Source organism: Dromaius novaehollandiae, chromosome 1 (genome assembly GCF_036370855.1).
Source record: "Dromaius novaehollandiae isolate bDroNov1 chromosome 1, bDroNov1.hap1, whole genome shotgun sequence".
Classification (NCBI taxonomy): Eukaryota; Metazoa; Chordata; class Aves; order Casuariiformes; family Dromaiidae; genus Dromaius; species Dromaius novaehollandiae.
Genome location: NC_088098.1, coordinates 167,910,919 through 167,931,068, shown reverse-complemented (window position 1 = coordinate 167,931,068; position 20,150 = coordinate 167,910,919). Strand labels below are relative to the sequence as shown.

The 20,150-nt window shown below is 36.8% G+C and overlaps 1 long non-coding RNA gene across 1 annotated transcript; it reads right to left on the bottom strand.

Moving 5' to 3' along the window:
• Positions 1 to 330: 330 nt before the first annotated feature.
• LOC135330166 (uncharacterized) lies at positions 331 to 14,004 on the bottom strand. Its single transcript, XR_010391986.1, has 3 exons — positions 13,479 to 14,004; positions 4,041 to 4,087; positions 331 to 1,395 (listed from the first exon to the last, which is right to left on the bottom strand). It is a non-coding gene; the product is annotated as an uncharacterized LOC135330166 (long non-coding RNA).
• Between the last annotated feature and the right edge of the window lie 6,146 nt (positions 14,005 to 20,150).

Sequence of the window (20,150 nt, the reverse complement as noted above, 5' to 3'; positions counted from 1 at the left end):
CATATTTAGTAAATTAAATTACTAAAGTCACATACAGTACAGATTAAATAACAAGTCACATACAGTACAGCTTAGTAATTACAATTAATTTCTACAACAGCAGCACAGCTAAAAATTGCTGTTAATTTAAGATACTTTGCTATTCTGAAATATAGGTACTCTTAGCATACTGAATTTTGCGTAACATTACAATAAGTCTTAGCTTTCCTTTTAATGAAGTGACATAGACTAATGAATTAAATGAAAATAGTAATTGAGTAACTGACTGAAGACATTAGCTTGGGTTATTGTTATAAATGAGCTAATGCTAAATTTATCAATACTGTTGAGTAAAATATCTGATGGCAAGAAAATGTGAACTTGAATAAATACGATTAAGCAACAGCAGTCAAATAAGGATGTGTTTTATTATCTGCAATGCAAATATCATGAAAAAAGTGTGTTTCCCCATCATATTGTATTCTTCAGTCTGGCCTCCCTTGCAGCTAGGCCTTCTGTTAATTAAAAACGCTTTTAGTTTTTTGTTAATATTATTATTTTATTTTGCATTTTCTATATAGCTGAAAATAACCAGGGAGAGATCAGTTCCTTCCTAACTTCTACAAATGAGGTTGAATGAACACTAACTACGTTACATAATTTTAATCTGTGAGAACTCTATATTACCAGTGAGTTTCATGAGCTAATTTGTGAGGGGTTGTTTTCTCTGATAATTATCTTAACATCTGCATACCTTTAGACGTCTTTGAATTAATATTCCCTACCACTTATGCCAATGTCTGGTGCCTGATTGTCCTTTGATTTAGTGAATCTTAGAATAATTAAACTGTTACATTTTATTTCTCTTCAATATCAAGCTGTCACCTTGTCAACATAAATATTTGTTGTACTTGGTTTTACTTTTCTTTTTCTTTTAACAACACCATCTTTACTGGTTTTCCATCATGTCACAGAACATTTCCATGATTACTGCACAATGTTAACTGATTTATTTTACTCCACTTGATTATATCAGCAGGTACAACATTATTTCCTTCATTGTTCTCTTCCCTCTGGTTTACCTTTAAATGCCTCCTCATCTCACCTCTTTTTAGTCAGTTGTTGAAGATGGCTAGGAAAACTCACCGACTGCTATCAAAGACTTTTTTTGAAAGTTCTTCTTCTTTTTTTTTTCCATATATGCTGATGGCCATTGTATTTTAATTGACCAAAATATCAGGTTACTAAAATTCCATATCCAGAGATACTGAGAGTCTTCAAATAATGCAAGGAGAAATAAAAAGTATCATAACCAAGACTGGAAGGATTCTCCTTCTCCTTCTCCTTCTCCTCCTCCTTCTTCTCCTTCTCCTCCTCCTTCTTCCCCTCCTTCTCCTCCTTCTTCCTCTTCTTCTTCTGCAATATGAGATCAGAGCAGAGACATTGTAAGAGCTGCTGAACAAGCCAAAATACAAACATTGAGGAACAAGTGTTACCCATACAGCTAAGCTACTGAGAAATTATTTTATCAGTTTTATAAGGAATAAATAGTAAGAAAATTAAGTAAACTACTCCTTATTTTATTTTCTTTAAGTCTGAGTATTCTCAGTTGGTACTATGGAAAATGTTTCCATACTAAGTAAGGCATTTTTAAGATAAAGGCAGCAAACTGCAGACAAGGATATATCTTAAGGCTGGGGGAAGAATTTTGTGAGACTGAAGATGGAGCCAGGAGATAACAAAAGACACAGTGACTGGTGTATCATGTACTGGGGGAAAGGGGTAACAATGAATGCTTGGAATTGAGATCTTTTTCTTTAATTGTTTTTGCTTGAATGCTTTTCTATTTGGTTGTTGCTTGTTATGACATGTTAAAATTAGGAACTCTACATACAGTCATTTCTTATAATATTATATATATTTCTTTGCAATTTTACAAGTTTACAGGTCCATGTGTAAACCTGGTGGAAAGTGACTGACTGGAGGAACTAGGTAGACCTACTATAGACACATTTTGCTAGCAAGGGCTGATAATTTGTATCTTCAGTGCAAGTAGCCCTACAAATAGGGAAAGAGAAGAAAACATATATGAAATCTATTCCTCTGTGCCACATTCGACTCTCTGTGTGACATTTTTACTAGAGTTATCTAGGATCTTTTGTACAAAAGAATCTGTGTGATTGTGGGTCACCAAAATATTTCTGCCTTGCCAATATGCCCATCTTTTAGCATGAAGGGAATCATTTAATGGAAAATACTGGCTTCTCTAAGCACTAACACAATTAAGCTCTTTTTTCTATTCTTATTTTTATATGAGCAATCTCAGATAATAGCAACAGAAAAGAGCTTTTGAGCTTTAAGAGGTAGCTTAAAATGAGATCAGTCTCCGTTCAGGGAATAGGATTTGTCTTTTTTAAAGTAACTATTTCAATTTATAGCTAGATAGATGGAATTCAGGTCTGGGTTGTAACATCTACATTTGTGCACCAGAATGAACTTGCCAGATTGTTGACTGAATTGGAAGGGGGAATCTATCTGAGATGCCACCTATGACTATGTGTCTACCTGAGAGCTAGTTGTTTAAGTCCCAAGTCCATGTACTGGCAATCAGTCTCATACAACTTATTTGCTATGGGGTATCTGAGACATATACTTTTGGATGCCAAATATACAAAACAACATACAATAGACTTGGGTGCTTCTGGATTGACAGGTACCTAATTAGAATAGATAAACACCTAACTCACAAGTAAACATATTAATAGGTGTCATCTCAAATAGTTTAGACATTTAAAAGTGTATGCAGCTGAAACATTATGTACTCTAAATTAGTCATTTATATCCATCTATAATAAGTAGAGAGAGAAAAGTATCTTCAAGACAATGATTCAATCCCCTAATGTAGATATCTTTCCTAGAATGCGGTAAAAAAAAAAAAAAAAAAAAAAAACCACACACAAAAACCCTTCCAGAGATGACTATTTCTACTCTTTCATAGTAGGGGTAACAACCTAAATGGCTAATTTAAATGGCAAAAGCTATGTGAGATGAATGTGGTGGTATTGTGCTCTTTTTTTTTTTAATTTAATTTACCAGTAATTATTACAATAATTTATTCAAATTAAATCACACATTTTTTCAAGGCCACATAATGATTTGTCTCTGTAAGACAACCCAAGCTGTACCCTGGACTATATTCTTGTTCCATTGCTGACCCATCCATTAGTGGCATTCTTGGAAAAAGCAAGTAACAGACACCTTCTAGGAAACACTCATCAGGTACCTACTGATAGAAATGTCTTGAGCTTTTAATACCTAACATCAGCTCCCTTCCTCTGGTTAATTTACAAGGGAGACTGGAGAAGATTATGGCTAATGTTGCTCTGTACATCCAGTCTACAGTTTGCTTTGACCTTGTTCAATTATTACATAATTAATATTGCAGAGGGAACTGAAAGACAAATGCAGTTTCTTGCTAGCAAACATTCTAGCAAAGAAATAAATGACAGAGGGATTTTTAATTTAATTAAATCAAATACTGTGTAGTTGTTGCCAGTAACAATATCAGAGTAGTTTACAAAAAGAGCAAGCAATGATGATTAGAAAGTCAGGTCCCATATACATCTGTATATACAGAAATATATAGACAATCTTTATTATTCTCTATAAAATAACACTTATACTGTTTTAAAACACATACTGAGAGAGAAAAAAAAATGACATGAAAAAAACCTTCCTGATCATGAGGATAATGAACATTATTAATGATAGTACTTTATTCTTTTGACCAGAAACTTTACCAATACAAGGGAAAAAGCTGGTGTGATAGAAACTACTAACCTGCAGATAGAACAGTTTTATATTCTTTGCTTAATCAAAAGGCATGCAGCAATAGAAGCATAAGCAATATTTAAACAGTGGATCAATATCATAGAGACGTGGTGGGATAGCTTATATGAATGGAGATCTGTGCTGAAAGGATACAGGCTCTTTAGGAAGGGCAGGCTGGGAAGGTGAGGAGGGGGAGCAGCCCTTTATGGCAGAGAGTAGTAGGATCTCACCTCTGCTGCCAAAGAAGTCACCTTGTCACTGGCATGTTCTGTTTTACCTGATTCAAAGAACAAGTGTATTACACACCAATGCAAGGTATCAGACTAGGTAAAGCTTACTGTGTTTACTATATCAGTGTAACTATAAATATATAATTTAGCAAAGTGCTACAGTATCTTTTTCCTGTGTCCTCTATGGTTTTCCTTCCATTCTGTAATACAATGACTTCCGTTGCAATACAAAGACATCTCAAAATCAAATGCCTGAGACTGAACAACCATATTCCACTATTTATGAGTTTGATATGCTGAACTTTCTACACATGTGGAGACCGGTATATGTCACACATAAGAATTGGTTCACTGGGACAAGTCACACTGATTGTGTTTTCAGGAGCACGCTGACTCTGCACATAAACCTTGGCTATCAACATCGGACAAGTTGGTCAGTGCAATGACCTAAGGAAATTGCCTAGCTGCAAAATCTCAAAAAAAATGGCCGTTGTTCTTTAGCACATTAACTGTCTGAAATTTTGGGACAGCAAAAATCTGTATGAAGGAAAAGCCAGATATTTGTCAACCCTGATTTTACAGAGATAGCTTTTTAAAGTATTCTCTAACTTTTGAGTGTTGCATTGGTAATCTCCCCTTCATATGTTTTTCATTCATTTATTTTAATGGAATTTTCTATTAAGGGATAAAAAAAACTGACCCCCCCCCCATAATTTTGCCTTGCACAATTAAATTGACATCTAATTTTAGTCTTAAGCAAAATTTGGATCCACAGCCTAAAATTCTGCCCTTTGAAATAGCAGCATGAGCAGCAACACTGTAATAGGGTAATGGACAAGAGCAATGAGACAGAAAATACTAATATGTGACTGAACATGAATGCTAGCATTAATAAGTTAAAATGTGAATTTACAGCACAGTCATTAATCTGCCCTATTTGTTCACACGGGCATAGGTAAAATTCATCTCCCACACTTTAAATGTCTGAAAGGTTATCTGGAGGATGAATCATCTCAGCCTGAGACAGGCTGGACAAATCATGCTTTGGAGGTGCCTTTTCTCTAAAAGAAACCCAGGAGAATAGCTCAGAATTAGATATCTAGCTTTTGACTGTTTAAATGTAATCAGCTTCCATTTAGCACAGAGTGTGTCTTTTGCTTCCTGTTTCCTAGGCAGCAGAGCCTTGCTGCTTCCAGTGACATAGGTTTTGGGACAGAGCCGCCCAATGGTGCCTGTTAGACCTCTGCCTGGGATCTCCTGCAACCCATGCAGCCCCAGAGCTGCATACGAATGCTGGAGCTCCCACAATATATCCAGCCAACCCAACTCCTAACCACATTCTCAATTTTCCTGCTAGCCATATCTCCCCCAGCCTTTTGATTTTGTAAAAGAACTTTTACCCTGGAAGTATGACTGAAAATTTTGGCTAAAATTTTCCACCATGACTTGGGCTTTAAGCAGACATCAGACCCTGAAAATTTTAGCTTGTGTAGATAAATGGTTTGGAGTGATAAACAGCTGAAAATGAGGTGCTATAACAGGAAGCATTGGACAACCCTAAATTAAAGTAATATCATTAGCTTTCCCAGTAGTATATACACAGAATTTTACATTTTTATGTTTTTCCTCTTTCATTTCAAGTGCATTAATGCAAAACTCCTTACTTTTCAGCAGGAAAACAAAATACGTAGTTGACAGTTTTTCTTTTCAAATATTTTACTTAGAAATAAACAATGTTTTTTAAAAGTTGCTCTTTTTCCAAGAGAACACATACTTCCTGTCCCTGATTCAGGCTTATCCTCTTTGTAGCAAAAAATATCACTCAATGCTAAAAATGATAAAATATTACTAGAAGTCAGGCAAACAATGTTGTCACAATTGTGCTGTATTCATCCTCACAAGCCTTTCACAACTCTAGCCTCAAAGGTAATTGTATTTATTTTTGTGACATTTCTTATAGCTAGGTTTCATATTTTTTAAACTTTGGTTTAGGGTAGATGAAAATCACTTAAAAGCAGATTGCCGTGCAAGTTGCTTCATAAGGATAGCCACAAATGGGGCTGAATTTCTTTGCTGTTACCGCAAAGTAAAGAAATCTTAAGAGATGGATACTGCTTTCCTGAGGAGTGAGATCAATTTCACTTCCTGGCAGTTTCTAAATTGTGTTTGCCAATTGTGAGTGAAATTATGGAGAGAGATGATCACTGGCCTCAACCTTTCATTATTCCAAGGCCACTGAGTGAAGAAGCAGTGCACAGCTTTTAAGCTTTCTTGCTTTGTTTCAATTTACAAGATCTCAAGTTTCATTTTTCAAGGAGCAGAATGGAGATAAGGGTTTCTGAAATCTTTTGGAATACATGAGGTTAGCACACTCAAGACCTTGCTTTTCTTCTGTGTCTTCCCTTTTCCTTTGTTGCTTTTGGTAATAAGATAATTGTGAAGACATGGTCCGAAGGAAAGCCCATCCTTTTGCTAGATCTAAATCTGCCATTTTGTTGTTTTTGTTAAAATGCTTTGTATAAATTAGGTATGGTATTAGCTACAATGGGCTGGACCTAAATTTCAGTATTTCTATTTGTGCTTCTTTCTGAGTGAGCACAATTTAAACTTAAAAGGTTCCCAGCAAGTAAAATTTTATCTAAATCAATATTACATCTTTAACATAGTATTTAGAAAGTATTTTTGAAAGATGAAGTATTCTGGTAAAATTTCTGGTAGCTGTTAATTCTTTATAAGACACAGTAATATCATGCTGGAAAGACAACTAAAAAACGACCTTTTTTCTTTTTTTTCTAATTAAGGTCCTCATCACATTCACAAACCTAATGCTTGCTTGCTTTTGCAAAGCAATTGTAGAAAAGCTGTAATAGTATCCAAAAACTACTGACAACATGGTCCAGCTGCCATCATTCCAGGAAGAAAGGAGGATTTTTTTTTTTTTATCAATAAAAATATGGAAAAAGGGCATAATTCTTAGATAACTAGAAATTTTCACTTGTGCAGGTCTGTGTAAGCAACACATGCTTCAGCTGTAGTTTACATGTGAAAAGCTTAATAAGTCTTCCAGACATTAACTGATTAAGTCACTCTTCCACTTATGAAATGAGATTTAGCCTTAATTTGTAAATAAATACACAGAAAGAATTAAGGGAATTGTCCAAACTATACAGGAAGTCCATGATTCTGAAACTAGGTCACTTTATTCAAATTCCTAACATCTGTCAGAAAGACAACAGAACAGGTCTACTATAGGTATTACTGTAAAACACTAAATTTATGTCACAATAAATTAGCTGAATGTATATACAGAAGTATTCGAGTAATGATTCTTTTCTAAATATTTACTGTAAGAAGTAAATAAGCTGACTTCACACCTATAAATACTGATTATTCATTTGATTGCCACAGCAAAAGGCAGAATTTTAAAATACAGGCTAAGCTTTTATATTATTGGAGAAATACATCATTAGTGTTAAAAATAATGCCATAGGAATGCATGCAAATACTATATAAGCCCAGTTTGTTTGCAAACTATCTTCACTGTCCTTCAAACTCGGACTTTCAGCTTATTAAATCAAACCCATCAAAAAACTCTACAAAGTTAGGCTCTTGTGATTTTCATTGATTTAAGCCCTGCTCTCACTGAAAAGGGAACGCAAATGAACAGCTCTAGTCATGGGCAAAATAGGCAATTGTTTAAGCATCCCATCAGATGGAGACTAATGGACAAGCCTACTTTGTCTGTGGCAGAGCTTTGAAAAACTGGGAGCACTGCTGCAGGTAGGAGCAATGGTGAAGGTGCTGGGATGGTATATTGCTGCGCACACAGGGGATGGAGAGAGACAGTAAGAGCAGCAACTCCTAGCAACTAACTTGGCAACTAACTCTAAGCAACTAACTTTTCTGAGATCTACCCCATTTTTCTGTCTGTTTTCTGATTCCTCAATTTCTTATCCCTGTATCAAGTCTGAGCCTAGTCTTCCTCCCCTGGGACACCAATATATGGGGTATTTTTCTCTTACGCATCTGAGAAGCCTTGTGCTTGGCCTGTTTGGTAGAACTTTTCTCCTGCAAAGATGGAAAGATTTGTCTTATGGACAACAGCCCCAGAAGGACATCGGGGTTGTAGAAAATCACAAGCACAAAGATGAAAATATAAACAATCCCACTGCCTGGAAATGTGTTCTGAGTCATAGCTTCCTGAGAAAGTCAGTGAACAAAACAGAGCACCAAGGAGGCAAAAGGAAGTACTGGTGATTTGTGCTACTCAGAACATACATTTCTGAGTTCTAAATTAGTAGTAGCTTTTTGCTCATCTGAGCATAAATAATTAGAATAAGTGAGTGTCAAGGCAACAGGTATGTTGTGGGAGTTGAAAATACAAGTCAATTGGACATAATTTTCTTGTTGGTCATTGCTAGGGAAACAAAAAAAAATCTTCTTAGAGAGTTTCCCTCATCATTTACTAAGAGAGAGTTCCAAGTACAACCTTAACAGCTCTTCAGGATTTTGAATGGTCATGTTATTAATAACTGTTAAATCTCAGTTAGCTGCATTGGTATTATTGTATGGTTATAATGACCTTCTTTCAAATAAAAAATAAAAACATTTCAGGTTGTACCTTATATTATAAATAAATCTCTCTCACGCAGGTAAATTGAGGAGAAAAAAAAAAAACATTCATTCAGCATTTCCCAGGTCCTGTGAGGCTGTTTATATGTGCTAGCTGTTTTTCCTCCAGACACTAAAATTCTATTAGAAGAAAAATGCAAACAAAAAGGGGCTAATTCCCATTTACACCACTTATTTGTTAAACTGCTTTGCAAAACTGATAGGCCAGGAAGTGGGTGTGGATGACATTTCTATGACAGTTACATTCACATACACTTAAACGCTCTTCGTGCTGCCGGAGTAATTTAACAAGTCCTTACTGTAAAAGTGAATTGTCCCACTGAATATGTTCCACGTAAAGAATTACTATTATTGTGTACTAGAGAGGCAAGAATACATTTATGACTAGGATGGGTGGGATGATGATGCTTCACAATGGGAAAAATATAGTTCTTGAAAAGATCTTTGTATTAAGTTTAATAAACTTTGCATTAATATTTGATTAATTCTTTTTAAATCCACAAATGAAAACACTATTCAAGTGAACTTTACTTAAAACTTCTTTAATCATTCTATTGCTAAACAGTCTGTATGTGCAGCTGTGCAGCAATAAAGTCTCTCCTAAGGAGTTTTATTATCAGTTACAATTAATCTGAAATATGTATCTGAAATATGCACTTGAAAAATCTGAATCTCACACAATGAAGTTTATTTGTAGGGTGTACATGCACATACACAGCCTTCACAGACCCTTTAGAAACAACAGCTGTCTCTTATCTACTTCTTCAGTGTACACAGGATTGAGCTGGGTCAGTAAGAAAATGAAGAGTAGCCCAAGATTATCCTGAAAATACTGGTACCCACAACAGGGATCAGGTTATAAGACTATTTTTTCATTGTCATTAAACAGACAAATGAAAATACCTAAACAATCAGGAAGAGAGAGATGAGAGAGGAAAAATATGGCACCCTCACTGACATACTGCCTTCAGATCTTCCCTTCTTGATATATAGACTGGGTCTGGGAGGATTCTAGTCAAGTCCAGTCCAGTAAATTTGAAAAGCAGTTTTACAACAAATTAGACAGATTTGGGAAAAGCCCATGAAAAAATTCAAATTTATTAATAGAAAAATTTTCAGTGTAATTCAAAATGAAATATAAAAATGCCAAAGCATTGAAACACTTTTCAAACAGCAGGGATTTGAAAACAGTTTTCATGTTTGTGTTTGTTAAATCATAGGCCCTGTTCCTGCAGTATGATGGCTACATTTAATATTCAGTTATTTCAACTGATATTCTGTCTACACGGAGAGCTGCAGGAAGTACTAATCCTAATGAACACTGTGCGTTCAATGTCTTAAATGCTGTCAGGCAGACCAGATTTGAACTCTATAGTGAACTATGCTGATTTTTTTTTGCCACTCTGATTCTATAGGCAATGCACTGTGAGGCGTTATATAAATATAAATATATATGTGAGTGTGTGTTGTTTTTTATTCTTTTAAAGAATATATGAGTTCCCACCATGTTCTTGTTTCTGTGAGACTTTTCCCTCAATTTCCACTTTAGAGTCTGCAACTTTTTATTCCCAGATACTCTACAAAGCCTTGTTCTGGCTATATGCATCTGGCTATATATGTTGCATGTGAAGAACTAGAAGTTTTGACAGCTAGACCTTATGCATAAGCGAAGTGAAGGGCAGTCTGAGACTGTGAATTAAATGTATTTTATTGCTGGCCCGAAGAATAAGGTCAGAAATAGTTTGTATTTTTGGTGAGTGTTTTTCAGCCAGAATGATTGAGCTGTGCATATTCCAGGTGGTAAGGGAAGCCAGTTTTTGTATCACCTCTTCATGAAGTAACATATTTAGATAGCTAAAGTTGGTATAACACAGTTGACAGTGCTCTTGTTGTAGGCCAGAGCTTAATAACGAGATGGAAGAATGTGAGTATTTTCAACTAATCAAATGCCAGCTTTTATGACAATCCCACTAGAAAAGTTCTTGAAAGTTTACAGTCATACACAGGAAAAACAGAGATCAGAGTATTCAAACCGGAGCAAAAATAATTTCAGTAACCTTGAACATTAGCATGAGCCCAGAATGGTGTTTCCAGGTAAGCCCTAGGCAGGCACACAGATTTTATCTCCCAGTGACCTCTGTGGCCAATATGCCAGCTTCTGGGCTAAGAAAAAAAAATGGCGTAATGTTTCTTTCCTAATAAAGGAGATGGAGGAAAGGTCATTAATCCCATCTATTTTCTTCATCTATCCCCAGGCCCCTATTTCCCAATTTTCTCACACCCATTCAGGGTTATTAAGAATGCCAGGACCTTTTGACATATCTCCCATCTCACTTTAAATTACTCCTCTTTTTTCTTCCTTTCACCACTCAGGGTCTTAGCTATTCGAATATCCAGGCTTTTACTTCTCAGAAGAAATTTCACCCCTCCAGCCTAAAGACACAGATCCATCCTTCGTAAGGAAAGAAACAACATAGGTATTTAACCTCCTAAATATTTAGGAGCATTTAGAAGTAAGGCTTGGGAGTAAGTCAGGACTCTTAACAAGATTTAGGAGTATAAATTCTTAACTGTTTGCAAGCCAAGAGTTTCAGTTAAGAGTCTTAATTCACATTAATCCTAACTTTTTACCATATGACTGCAATTTCCATTGCTAGAAACAGTGACTGCCAAATGAGGGTAAGTTTATTCTACACACAAACTTTCCCTTTGAGGATGCATATAGATGTATATATAGGTGTGATGTATATATAGGTATGCTTACATATACCTATATATTTATCTTGTCTATGTACTCCACGGTTTCTAAAGAGTGTATGTAGGTTACATTTTAAAGAAATATGTATCAAAAAAACCCTGTTTTGCTGCAGTACTTTTGCACCATGCTCACTGAATTGCAATGGGATGTGCGTTGGATGTCCTGAAGCATCACCCAGTGCTGAGCTTGGATGCAAAATAGACACAATGCAGCTCCCAAGCAAAGAGGACAGGCCCCAGCATGGCTTCTCCCTGCTCTCTCTATCGGGCAGCCCTTTCTCTGCAGCCTGCCCCAAGTTCACACCACTGCACTGTACCAGCACTGGCCTTGGGCACTGCAGCCGAAACCCCGTGGTGGCGGGAGAGCCCGCAGAGCCTCTTGGTGCACTCAGCACCTAGCAACACTTATGCCTGTAGCTTTTTATTTTTTTTTGCATTTGTTCATTTTTCCAGCATTGATATAATATTAGATGTATTTTTTTTTGTCTTTTCTGACACAGTGAAATACAAGCTTATGATGAGAGACATTATGTGGCATATATTTCAAAAAAGAACATTTCACTGCTAGCTCTAGTCAGTATAAATTTTTGCTTATGCCACACTACACAAGAACAATATATCAGTTAACTACAAAAATGATAACACAAATCATACCTCTTTAAATACAGAATGTGTCTTTTATACGTATTTTATATTTATGTACATGTCCATACATACATGCATAATATTATCACATTTGTGCATCGTAGCAATATCATATTTTTTCATGCTTTGGATTAAAAAAACAGAAATATTTTAATATAACTGCCTTTAATTTCTTTGCTGATTTTTATTTTTCCTCTTTAATATATATATTTTTAATTGCCAGTACAAGTCACAACAACTGACTTTTTTCCTGATGAATATAAGAGAGTGCTCCAGTGAACAGAGTACTAGACTCAGTCTTAGGATGTCCAAGCTGTGCTTCCAGGGTGTCCAGTCTCCATCTTGGAGCTGGCTGCCTCCACACCATATGGCAGGAAGGCTCTGAAACATGCTCTGCAGTTCTGTTCCCCTGGAGAACCAGACTGGGAAATGCATGGGAGCTCAGCATGATCCTCTTCTGCCCATGTGTGTGGCAGTCCTTTTGAGGGAAACCAGGGCATGCGTGGGGATGATGAATGCACACATTTCATCCTGAGAGACAGTCACTATTTTGGCAGCACGCGCCTCCAGAGACCAAAAGAGTGAGACACACAGCAAAGTGTACTTATCTCAAAGTTTAGATAAGCCCACTGAAGATAATCTTTACGGTTTGTGTCTGATTTGTCTGTTGAAACTAAGCCATTCAAAGGCTTAGACTAAGTTCAAGATAGAAAATATATGATGATGTCTTGGGATTTCAGAAGAGCAAACATTAGGAAAGTGCTGGTTACTTAGACTGACAACTGAAAATGCTCTAAGATTTAAATATGGAGAAAACAAGAACCATTTCATTTCAAATGAAAAAAAAGCTATCTATTAGAAGACGTAAGAAAGTGCTACAAGCTTAGGTGAAAGAATAGGCTACAGATTGAAGAATGGGCATTAGACTTAAGAGAAGGAACATACACTTTAACAAGCAAGGAATAAACATAAAAAAGAGGAAAAAAAAAGAGAATGCAAGGCAAGGCAAGGGAAAAGATTTATGAGCAAGGAGCACTGTGTTTTGAAGATTAAAAAAGACAGGAAGTAAGTGAAATAGCCAACAGTCTGGTAAACCTTGATTTTACAAGGAAAATTTAAATAAACAAGGACTCTTCTTAAAGACTCTATAAGGAAAAAATAAGCAGAAAAGTGGGCGACTGTACATGAAGAATGAAATATATATTACAGTGTCCCGATCCAATATCGGGGGGGGGGGGGTTCGTTACGATCCCAAGGACAAGATTAAGATGCTAAAACCGGTCAAATATCATACAACCTTTTAACTTTATTTTCTACGGAGTGGGGAGAAAAGGTGGGGGGAGAAGGCAAAGGGGAGGTGAAGGGAAGAGAGAGAGAAAAGGGGGAGAGAGAAAGAGATATCACCACTCGTGGATCCAGCGGCGTCCCGTTGGTCCTCTTCACCCTGGGTGTAAATTTTAGCGATGCGCGTGCAGTAATTACAACTCGAGCAGGGTCCGACCCTAGGTTCCCGCAGAGAAGTTTGGAGCCAAATCAAGGCAAATTAAATAAATCAATTGTAATGACACGCGTGCAGTAGTTACAGCTCGAGTTGGGTGCCTCCGAAGAGGGACCCCAAACAAAGAAATCCCTGGGCAATTATAGCTTTTTCAAATTAAGTTTCCCACCCCTCACGCGGTAGTTCAGACCAATAGTAATTTTTGGGTCTGGGGTCTCCTGCTCCCTATTGGGTCTCATCGTTGTTCCCAAGCAGGCTGCTTTTCTCCCTTATCTTTACTGTTGCGGTTTCTGCTGACAGATGTGTTTTGATTCCTTGGGTTCTGCCCTTCTTTCTCAGGGCCCTGACAAACAGGTGTTGTTCCAGCAATTAGCACTGCCCCAGCAGTGACAGTAGGTGTTATCTTCCAAGGTCCTGACGAAGAGGATATAATCCAGACCCCCCCTAATTAACACTGTTTCAGCAGTGAGAGGAGGCTTTGTTTCCCAGGGTCCCGGCGCCCAAGCAGGCCTTATTTCAAAGCCTTGACATCCTCCCTCCCGGAGTGTGAAGCATAGGAATGCAAACTGCTTGTAACTCCCTTATCTTTCCAGTCTGCACCAGCTCTGGGGCCCTTTCTCTCTGAACTAGGGAGTGCGGCCTAAGGCTTCAGCAAATTTAGCTACTTATGCTAAGCAAGTTTTATAGAAGTTGTGCTAAGCAGCAGCAATTTGCAGTCCAGGTCCCAAAGTCTCTGCCCAATCGTGCCCTGGTTCGGCGCAGGCTCGGTGTGTCCCGGGTGGTCGCAGGGAGACCATTTCAGGGGTCGCAGCAGCTCAGTCCTGTTTCCGCCGGGAACAGATGGCTTGTTCGGGGTTATGGTTTGCTTGCACCTTATGTACCAAGAAATGTTTAAGGCAAAAGTTCACTCATCTGTCCGCCACATACAGATAATGTTGTTGTTGTGTTACTGAAACACTTAATGGGTATTCCAAATTTTAAATCTAGATCACAATGTATATAAATGCACAGATAGTTTTTCTCATGGAAGTATGACTTAAGCAACAAAAATTTCCGTATATGAGGTGAACACAAAATGTAAATCTCTTACTGCAGGGAAGCTGGGACCTTCAGATAGTCTCCATCCAGAATACTGAAAGAACAGGCATATTAAATTTCAAGTCTATTAGAAGGATTTTAAATTAATTGTCAATTGGGGTGGCAATGATGAATAAAGAATAGTGGATATTGTATCTATACTTAGGAGAAGGGAAAAGTAGCCAGTCAAAGTGCTCAGTAGTTTGAGTCAATACTCTACAAAATATTAGTAGATTTTGAAGAGAAGACTAATCAAGCACAGGGTTGCAATAATACTATAATGATTTTTATTGAAAGAGATGTTATCAGGACTGAGAGAGATTCTTACAATCCCATCAAATATTTTAACATACTAGGCTTGATGCATAAAGTAAATGTGTCTTTACGGAACTTGTGGGTGACACAGCAGTTTGGAAGACTGCTAGTATTGAGTAGATATAGATTATCACATAGGCATAATTAATGACACTGAGAAGCCTTTATGCATCTCTGGTCTACCTTAAAAAAAATGAAGTGGAACAAATACAGTGAGTGGCTATCAGTAAATCTAGAGAAACAGAGAGTGTGTTTTCTTAAAAAGGTCATTAAAGAGCTCTATCCTTGCAAAACAACGATTGAGAGGGAATATGATTACACTTTGTAAACATATCTGGGAGGAATGTGAATATATTAGGAAGAGAAAACAACAAGCTAAGAGCTAATATTCATACAAGAGCAATTGGAATGCATTGGTCACAGCCAAATTTAGAAGATTTTCCTCTCCTACTCATCTCAACTAGTCATCCATGCTCCTTTTGTAGACTATGACAACTACTTTCCCCAGTAGCTCTTTTACTTCTGATCCCTTAAGATTGTTGTACCCCAACAACTGTTCTTCTAATTTTCTCCCTTCCTCTAATTTTGTTCAATATGTGCTAGGATGAAGTTACGATTATCTTTAGGAATTGTTTTACTGGAATTATTTGCAGTCAGTATTTTTAAAGATGTGCTATTTAAATGAATGAAATATCCAAAGATGAATCCCAGAAAAGAGGAAATGTAAACGTCTGTCGTCTGCAGCTCTGTATGCTTCCATACACAGTACATTCCATACAGAACTAGTACTTTCCTTTGCTATTCTTTTGTTGCAACTGCTGCCAGTTAACCTTGTCTTGTGTTTGTCAGGATTTCCTGCCTATTCACAGCGCTTTGTGTTTATTTTATTCTTTGTCCTTTGTCTTTCAAATTCTGTTACTTGGGTCACTGTTTATATGTTTTCCAATGGCTCCTAAATGCAACTACACAAATCTTTGTCTCTTTGGTGGTCACATTGTTCACATACTTATATAAAATGCTCATTGTTTGTGTGTTTGGCTATGAAATCACAGTGATAGAAGATGCTTAGAAACTGTTATTGGTTATGCTATGTTAGTATGCCTATGTTTGAGTTTAAGGCAAGCTAATATTGATTATATCCTGATTATTGCACTTATAATTTATATGTGTCACAGGCCTCTACTTTAGCTATACTCTTGCATGTAAAGATGGGGTATTAGCATCTTTACTATTGTTTTAATTTCATTTGGAAAAAAAGGATATGTATTCAGTTTTCTGTTCTATTGTAGTTTTGTAATGTGATATGGAGCAAGTCTTACCACCCCTATTTGAACCACTGCCTCTCTTCTGTAAAATAGGTTAATTTCTTATGCATACAGAAGCTCTGAAGATAAATGTTGCAAACCCTGCAAAGATTACAGATTATAAAACAATTTCGGTTGGAAGGGACCTGTGGAGCTCATCTAAACCAATGCCTCACCCAAAGCAGGGCTAATGTCCAAGCTCAAGCAGGTTGCTCAGAGCCTTCTCCAGTCAAATTTTGAACATCTCCAAGGAGGCAAATTCCACAGCATCTCTGGGCATCCTGTTCCTATAGACAGCCATTCTCAGAGTTCTTTTTTTCCTTACATTTAGTCAGAATTTCTCTTGTAATAACTTGTTTCACATTCCTTTTGTTGTGCATCTCTGAGGAGAGTCTGGTTCCACTTTCTGTGTGATCCTCTCATTTGGTAACTGAGGACAGCACTTAGGTCCCCCCTTAGCCTTCTCTCTACAGGACGGACAAACTGGACTTTTGTACCCTTTCCTCATATGACACATGCTCTACGCCCCTAACCTTTTATAGATCCTCTGCTAACTAGTCAGGAGATAAATGAATCACTAAGCATCTCAATTCTTTTTTCCAACTCATGCATCAAATGGTTTGAGCTAGATATGAACAGATTTTTGAATGAACAGGTATTTGTGGGATCATCAAATGCCATGTCTTCAGGGTTGGTCTGCCAGCTGCATCTTAGTCTTGGCCTTTTCATAAGTCCCCTTCAAAGTATATTCTTTGGTCTGCTCAAACAAACAAACAAACAACAAAGCAAAGCAAACACAGCTTCCATCTCCTGTTTACTTAACTTGAAAAAGAGTACATGTTATCCCCAGAAGACATTCAGATTATATGTAGAAGTGTACAAAATGTTCCTACTGCTTCACAAAAGGCCTTTTTTTCTTTCTTTCTTTTCATATAAAGATGGCTGAGAAGCTTTCTGTGATGCAAAATTCTGATTTATTAACATGAAAGACAATATGACCCCATAAAATGTTTCCACTGGGAAATATTTATGGTGTTCAGGAGAATAAGGCAGGAGAAAAAGCAGAAAATGGGAAAGTAGGACCAAATGTTTTTAAATTTTTTTTCAGAGATACAAACCAGGAAACTGTTAAATAAAAATATGTGTAAGACATACCAAATGTATTTAATCTCCAGAGAATTAAAATTGGTGTTGAAGATGTTTAAAAAACCTAATGATATAGGAGAGTCATTTTAATTATCAAGATAATTTTATGTTCATACAGAAAATGATCATGCATTGGTAACAGACTAATCTGAGTACAAAAGTAGAACAGTATACCTATGTTTGATTTCTTTTAGTTTCTGAATAGTGCAGGTTTGCATGTATAATGATTACATAGTGATAATGATTAAAAAGTGTAAGAATTAATCATTAGCATGAATTGTACTGTTAATGAACACATTTAATAAAGTTTTGTTTTGATGTTTGAAACTCATCTATCAGTCTTCAAAACTTTCCCATTTCAGTAATCTCTAATTTTTTAAATGATGCTAAATAGTATAAAAATTTTCAGTTGTAACACTGGTGACAATCACTTACAATGGAAAAATTTATTAATATTGTCAAATTCACAGACTATGTTATATATTCATGCATGCCACCTAATGGCATCTTTTCTTGGAATGTTTTACATTTAACAGCTTGATCCTCACAAAGACTTACATGTTGGAGCTCCCAAATTTCAGGGCAACTCCACAGTTGTCTTAACTCCACAGAGTTAGACAGCTAGCTTCAATTTTGAATGATCAGGGAAGCAGGGCATTTAAAAATGAGATTCACAGCATGCAGTATGTCAGAGAAGAGCCGCCAAAACGACCCAGTAATAAGTACTATTAAGCTGAAATGTAAGCCTAATTTCTTTCTCTATCTATATGTTTGATTCTGACCTCTAGAAATGTACCTTCTTCTCTCCCTTCACTTAGAGGTTTTAGATAAACCTATTATTGTTTGGGAACTATTGAAAAAAACTATCCAGGAAAACTAACACTGCCTAACAGCTCAGTGGTAAGAGCACTCCCTCAGGCTGTGAAAAAAACAGCTACAGGTGCTGCTTCTCACTATGGCAATCCAAGCTCTTATTTCCACAGGAAAGGCTGATTTAAACTGTTCTGTTTAAAACTTCTGACCATCAGACCAAAGGATATTCTAATGAGAGACTCTGAAGTTCACTTTGTAAAGCAAAAAAAGAATTATTAATTCAGAAAGAGAGTGAAAAATGTCATAAGGGTTTCATCCAGCTAAATTTCAATGTGTACAATAAAACCTGTCATGTTAGGTGACATTTATAGACAATGAAAGGAAATCAGACCTTTTTTTAGGGCACAGATCATCTTATGTAGGATTTAGCAGCCTGCACATGGTCATTTTAGGGACTGTGACATATCCCATATAGATACCAGTTGTACTCCAGATTGTGTGGATCTCCCAGAGACCTCTTTTCATATCTGCCAGTCTTATCCATACATGTTGGATGCCCAAAGCTGTCTGAAATGGTGTGAGGGTCTGTTTAGGTAACTAAATCCTTTTCTTTATAGCAATATTTGGTAAGAAGAACTGAATCCTCAGAGTACTTATTATTTGCTATCGACCGTTCAAGAAGCTGAGGAAACCAGTTGTGATGTATATAATGACACTCTAATGCTTAAATTAGGTGAAATTAATTTTCCCCTGGCTTTATTGTGTACATAACACTGAATATCTGTTACTAAGACTGCAAGAAAAAAAATGACACTTGTATTTTATCCTCTATACACTCAGAACAATCTCACTCTAAACAAGATTGTATACTCTAACTCATATCTAGATAATGCATTTTGCAACTTTTTGTTTTAAAGGAATGGAATGCACAAATCCAATTTTGCTATTTTACTTCAATGTCACACTTGTAACAGTGTGAGAGGTAAGAGCAAAAGGGAGAATTTCTGGCCTCAATTACCGAATGTTGAGCAATTCTGCTGAAGACAAGGTAGTATCCTGTAATTATGACTGGGTTCTGGATATGTCTACAAATGGTAATGTTAGGTTAAATTATTCTTGAATACTCTACCAGGAGGATAGGAAACAGGCAAGGAAATAAACAAAACTCAAAACACCTCTTCATGTACCTTTGTACTGTGAGGGGGCAGGTATCACCTCCACTGTATTTTCCCTTTACTCCTCTTCTTCACTCACAGTTCTGTGTTCTTGATGAAATGTTTCCCATAGAAAAATTTCAATATTGCTTGAAGTGGAGATGAATAGAATAGTGGGTCAGAATACTCACAGCTGTTGGCTATACTTCAGTTGCAAAACACCATGGTTTGTCTATTTTACCAGACCAGGGAGCACTCCATTTCCCAAGTGTGGGTATATGCTCTGGATGCCTTCTAACCCCTTTTTGGGTGACAGCTGGATGCCCACAAGGTCTGGCCTGGGTAAGGTCTGAGCCAGCTTCCAGAAAAAAGAGCACCTTGAACAAAGATTCAACAGGAGCTAGGATGTCCTGACAGTGCTCACCTAGTCTGGGTTGTCAGAGGACCAAGACTCTGATGAATGCTGTGATGCAATACTATCAAAAAATGTCAACACAGCATATTAGAGTCAATTAAACAGACAGGAAATCTGAACAAACTATTTAAGAGCTTAGTATGTAAGCTATTTTATGTATTTTTAATGCTTGGAAATTAAGGATGGGATTCAGTTGCTTATAAATATATAAACTATAACTATTTCTATAACTCTTCTTTTAAATTTCCCACACACAGGTTTCGCTGCCTGTGCCACAAGGCCCTGCTCCACTACAGCCCTGCCGTGCAACCTGGGCTTGGGCTGCTGAGCAGGAGTGGTCAGAAAGTCCACACA